Source organism: Brachyistius frenatus, unplaced genomic scaffold (assembly GCF_029030835.1).
Source record: "Brachyistius frenatus isolate BFR_SWC_R1_liver_20210118 unplaced genomic scaffold, ASM2903083v1 Contig_28, whole genome shotgun sequence".
Lineage (NCBI taxonomy): Eukaryota > Metazoa > Chordata > Actinopteri > Embiotocidae > Brachyistius > Brachyistius frenatus.
This window is the reverse complement of record NW_027210627.1, coordinates 1892977-1898976: the sequence shown is the minus strand read 5'-3', so window position 1 is coordinate 1898976 and position 6000 is coordinate 1892977. Positions and strand designations below refer to the sequence as shown.

The 6000-nt window shown below is 40.8% G+C and overlaps 1 protein-coding gene across 4 annotated transcripts in view; it reads left to right on the top strand.

Annotated features, from left to right (window-relative positions):
* The first annotated feature begins 4492 nt into the window (after nt 1-4492).
* Nucleotides 4493-6000, top strand: part of gulp1a (GULP PTB domain containing engulfment adaptor 1a) — an 83703-nt gene continuing 82195 nt past the window's right edge. For 3 of the 4 annotated variants that reach the window (XM_069698838.1, XM_069698839.1, XM_069698840.1), the window contains exon 1: nt 4493-4692. The gene's annotated coding sequence lies outside the window, so the exon portion shown is untranslated. The remainder of the gene's footprint in view (nt 4693-6000) is intronic. The other variant, XM_069698843.1, reaches the window with a different exon arrangement.

The window sequence follows — 6000 nt, the reverse complement described above, 5'->3', positions numbered from 1 at the left end:
GGTGACAGTACCTAGGGTGATTCTCCTGTGATACTGGTGTATTTTTAGCAAACCTTAGACGAGGGAAAGTCATCTCAAGCCGACAACCTCTCTTGAGAGCGAGCTTTTTAATCCTCTGTGAAATATCTGAGCTAGACTCGGGCTGCCATGAAATAAACGTAATTTTCATGTAAATGCTTTAAACAGGAGCGTAAATTTGACTTACCTCTCTTTCATCGCCTCATCTCTCAGCGACGGACCTATTTGGAGTTTGTTTTGGGAATGAACGAGTCTCTTGGCCCTCGACACACCTGGTGTTATGGTCCGACCTCGGTGATCACAGGTAGTTAGCTTTAAGTAGGTGAGTGCACACCTGACGACTCGGCATGCGCCTCAAGTGACCGATTGTGATTTCATCTCACTTCTCACTCTGTATGCAAATGAACATAAATAAGCACATGAACACGTACAGAAACGTAAGGAGAGGAGTCAAAGCAACAGTCGTTTAACAAAATGTGACATCGTCGGTGGATAAATGAACTGTGCAAGGGGCCGGTGGCTCTTTTAACAGTTGTTAGGATGATTGTTAGGATGAGGAATTACACAAGAAACATTCAACAAAAAAAAAAAGGTAAACCCAGAGGAGGCTTCGGTGAAACAAGCGTCAGACACAGCTTTTAATCATCAAACAGCTGCTTTACAGTCCCGAGTTTGCAGGTAAATTTCTCCTGCTTTCTGTGTAGTTCAGCTGCGCTTAGCAGAATCACACAGGATATTTTTTTCTGGTAGCAAAAAAAAAAACTAAGAAAAAAAAAAAGAAAATGAAAAGCAGGCAGAGATGCTCAAGTGTAAAAGCTTTTTGAGTGGAAGAAGAAAAAACTAAAACCAAAACTAACGAACCTGCTGCAATGTGACGATAACACGTGGAAGCACAGGCTCAGATAAGAACGCGGAAACGTGGCATCGAAACCTGCATTTACTTTTAGTACTTATTCTTTGTTAATAGCTGACCACTTGTGATCTGAACTGCCTGCAAAGTATTATTTATCAAAGTATTCTACCTCTTATTTTGACTTTGATCAAACCATCAAATAACCTGTTTGTTTGAGTATATTCAACTATAATTGATGAATAACTGGTAAATACAGTTGTGATAGGTGCTTTTTTTTGCATTGGCAATTAAACTTCATACTCTGCAGCCCCCCAACGAACTCTGCTAAACTCACTTCTTTCTAACTCCACACCCCTGGATTCATATCATCTCAAACGTCAGCCCAAACTATCTCTCACTCCAGTGACATCACTTCAGGATGTTAAACTGACTCCATGCAGCCTTCTCCGGAGACACAAAAGTCTTTACAATTTTGTTTTCACATTTATGGCAGTACTTTCATAGACCTGTGAACAGACTTTGATGTGGAAAATCAGTTTCCCTTTAGGCCAGATAAATAATATACTAGTTTCTTTTTTTTTTTTTTTTTTTTTCACTTTTGGTTGACAGCTCCCCAAATCAAAGATTTTCTGAAGGGGTAAACTGCTTCTCCTTTTTAAATTTTTTTTTTTTTTTTTTTTACTGTTTATGGGTACAGAACTTTTTCAAAATGATGATATAAGTCTCACCAGTCATAAGGTAACTTTTTGTCAACATGATGATGATGATAGTTTTTTTCTTCTAACGGATAGTAAAAAAAAAATGAAATAAAAATATAACGGAATAAGAAACCATATTGTGACTTAAAACACAACATCTACAGAAAATAGGAAGGATGGAGGTTGAATGAGTTGAGACAACGATGCAGATGTTGTCTCACTTCCAGGATCTCATCTGATAATCTACAGCCAACATTAGTTCTTATTCCACCGTGCCAGTAAAGTTAGATAAAGGGAATGCTCCTATCAAATTAATCTCAATTTAATTAACTTCACAGATAACACACTTAACTTGTTAGAAACCACTTTCTTACAAAGTGCACCATTCTTACAGTCTCATTAGACAATATGACATTAAGACACAGAACTTATTTTATCTCTATTGGAAATTTTAAAACAAGCACAAGACCACTCTAAGCAGTGTAAATTGCTGTCTACCAAAATGACCAATGGTCACCCGAATGACCATTGGTTATAAATAGGAAGTTAAAGAAGCAAGAGCTTCCTTCTTCTCTAGTTTAATTTTAGATAATCACTCGAACCCCAGAGTTTTATTCAAGGTCATAGACTCGGTCATAAACCCCTCCCCGTATTATTTTACTGATGCCTCACAAGAGATGTGTGAGAAGTTTTTAAATTATTCTAGTAATAAGGTAAAGGAAATAAGACAACAAATTACCCCCCCAACCTGTGTTTTACATGCCAGTAGGGACATTCAAAGCTATTTTAGTAATTTTGAACCTGTATCGCTCTCCTTCTTATCCCAAATCATATCTCACATGAAATCAACCACATGCAGCCTTGATTTTATTCCCACTAAATTTCTCAAAGAGGTTATTGGCACTGTAGGGCCCAGTATTTTATTGATTATAAATAGCTCCTTAGAAAATGGCAGCTACCCATTGATTTTTAAACATGCTATGGTCCAACCTCTTTTAAAGAAACCCAAGCTTGATCCTTCTGTTTTCTCCAATATTAGGCCAATTTCTAAACTTCCATTTTTATCAAAGGTTTTAGAAGAAGTGGTTTCAACACAACTCTTAGCTTTTATGAATCATAACAACATCTTTGAGAAATTTCAGTCTGGTTTTAGAGCACTACATAGCACAGAAACTGCCCTCCTCAAGGTTACTAATGACCTCCGTTTAGCAGCAGACGGGGGGAGAGTGCAGTTTCAATTCTTTTAGACCTAAGTGCAGCTTTTGACACCGTAGATCACACCATCTTAATCGATCGCCTCAAAACCTGAGTTGGCATCAAGGACGCTGCAGTTAGCTGGTTTTATTCTTACCTTTTAGAAAGAACCTACTCGGTCACCGTAGGTAATTACTCGTCTTCCACGACACACGTTACCTGTGGTGTACCACAAGGTTCAATTTTAGGTCCAATTTGATTTTCTATCTACATGCTTCCACTCGGCCAAATCCTCCAACGACACGATGTATCTTTTCATTGCTATGCAGACGACACACACAGATATACCTTCCGCTGAGACCTGGCGACCCAAAGAGCCTGGATGCTGTCTTAGATCGTCTCGCTGACATTAACTGTTGGATGGCACAAAACTTTCTTCAGCTCAACAACTCAAAATCAGAAGTCATATTGTTCAATTCCCCAAACAATAACACCGGTCTCATTAAGAGTCAACTTGGTCCTCTGTCTGCTTATTTAAAACCTGTTGCCAGAAACTTGGGAGTAATGTTTGACTCTCAGTTAAGCTTTGAAACACAGATAAAAAAAAAAAAAATGGTCGGTTCAATTAAGAACCATCTCCAGAATCAAACCCACGCTGTCACACTCTGACCTGGAAAAAGTCATTCACGCACTCATTTTCTCTCGACTCGATTACTGCAACTCCCTCCTTTCTGGCATAAACCAAAAATCGATCTCCCGTCTCCAACTAGTCCAGAATGCAGCAGCTCGGCTTCTTACTGGTCTGAACAGACGACATCACATTACTCCAGCTCTGGCCTCTCTCCACTGACTCCCGGTTGGTTTTAGAATTGATTTTAAGATTTTGTTGATCATTTTTAAGGCCCGCCTGGGTCTGGCCCCGAGCTACATTATTGAAACGTTAGCCCCATATGAGCCAACTCGCAGCCTTAGATCCTCCGGCGGGGCCCTTCTGGCCGTTCCAAAGTCGAGGCTTAAATCAAAGGGTGACCGTGCTTTAGCCATCAGGGCCCCTCGACTTTGGAGCGACCCACCTGAGGAGATAAGGCTCGCAGAATCATTAACTTCTTTTAAATCACTTCTTAAAACCCTTTTTTTTTTTTTTTTTTTTTTTATAGAATCTGGTTTACTGTCGCTTTTGCTTTGGTCCAGCCAGAACAATAAAGTTTTGGAAGAAGCAGCTGACTCAGCAACTCTTTTACAACACAAAAAGATAAGCTTGTTTGAAAAGAAGCGGCAATTGTAGGCTGACAGCTGGCAGGAAACTTGATCTAATTTAGCTTGTTTAATGTCAAACCTATTTCAAAAGACAACTTGCTGATTTCGAAGTGAATCAGAACAAAATGCTAATGCGGCTGCTCCATAACTTCCTTTAACAAGTCACGAATGGAACAGTTCATTAAAAAAACAACAAAAAAAAACCAAAAAAAAAATAAAAAAAAATTTTCATACGTATTTTAAAATGAGATTCAGCCACTATATGGACTTTACTTTTCTTTTCACAGCGGAGGAGAACTTTAAAAAAAATAAAAAAAAAAAAAAAATAATATATAATATATAGCCATTGTCTTGAACGGGGCAGCCTCGATGTGGAGCCTGCCTCCCCGATTCTTTCCGGAGGCGTCTTTTTTTTTTTTTTTTTTTTTTCCATGTATTATTCGACTTGCGACCAAAGAGCTTTGCCGGCTGAGACCGAGAGCTTGTTGACGTCAGCAAACTTATCCAGCAGCTGTAGAGGCAAGCCGAGGAGGAGGAGGAGGAGGAGGAGGGAGAGGAGGGAGAGGAGGACTAAGACTGCTGGATGTGGATGTGGAGCTCGGACCGCGGAGCTGCTGAGGACCGCGGGCTTCTTCTCAACCGGGACTGGTCGGACTTCCTCCTTGTTCCAGGGTGAGTCCGGACCGGCCGCTCTTCTTTTGCGTCTCTTTCCTCCCCTGCGGAGGAAGCTGAGATTCCTCTACCGCCGTCGGGAGTTTAGCTGTCGAGTTTTCTCGGCTGCTGGCAACAATGTTTTTGTGTACCGGTGACACACTTTCGCCTGGGCGAATTTTTTTTTGTCGTCTACTATCAAAACCCAAGTTAACACGCGCGCTTTGGGATATTTAAATCACATTTTTTTTTTTTTTTTTTTTGTCAAGAAATGTGCGATATCTTTTTGAGGGGTGGGGGTGACGAATTAATTTCACTTTTGAACCTAACGGGAAACTTTGTTGCGCAAGTCCGTGCAAGGTGGACTCCGAGCTAACGTGTCGAGTTTGTGGTCGAAAGTCGTTTTTTTTTTTTTTACCTTCTCCCGGTTTTCACTTTTAAGTAAAAAACAAACAAAAACAACAACAACAACAACAACAAAAAAAAACCCCACGGTGGATATTTGCATGGAAGCGGCACGTTTTGGACTCGGACGTTGACAGCTCGCTTTTCGTCACATTTGCATTTGAGGTTATTTTTTTGTTTGTGTGTGTGTGTGTGAGATTGTTGCCGGTCCACAGCGGGCTGTACTTCAAACTGGGGATGCAGTAACACGTTCAAACATATCTATCGCGTCTCTGAGCAAATGCAAAACACAGTCCGGCTGCGAGTGGGCCATTATATATATATATATGTATATATATTGAGAGTATGTGGCCGTGTGTCTGTAATGTGCGGAGCGCCTTATTTTTCTTCTCTTCTCTCCCAGAGAGCGAAAGGATATTGCGAGACGAGTGACATCCTACCTCAATAATAAACTAGGGTGGATTATTTAAGGGCCGTTTACCTTTCCGTCAAATCCTGCCCACATAACTGTTGTCGGCAGCGGGAGATCCAACGCAAGACAACAACTTTGTAAATAGTCTGCCGTTGTGTGATGAGATAACAATCGCTTGGGTACTTTTGATGGATGGAATCATGGATAGATAATGTCCACCATTACTTTGAGGATGGATCTTGTCTGTGTGTGTGTGTGTGTGTGTGTGTGTGGTGGTGTGGTGTGTGGTGGTGGGGAGGAATAGGGGAGGGCACTTCTGCTGCCTCTTCCACAGTTCTCATTTCATGGCTCAAGAGTCACTATTTTCTGTGGTTGTGAAATCAAGGTTTCAGTTCGACTTGTTGAGGTCAGCATTAAGGATCGTTTCACAGATGTACATTTTTCAATCTCCAGTCTGCCTCTTAACAGGTTGGTGGTGGAACACCCACTGACTGAGCTCTGCATGGTTTTTT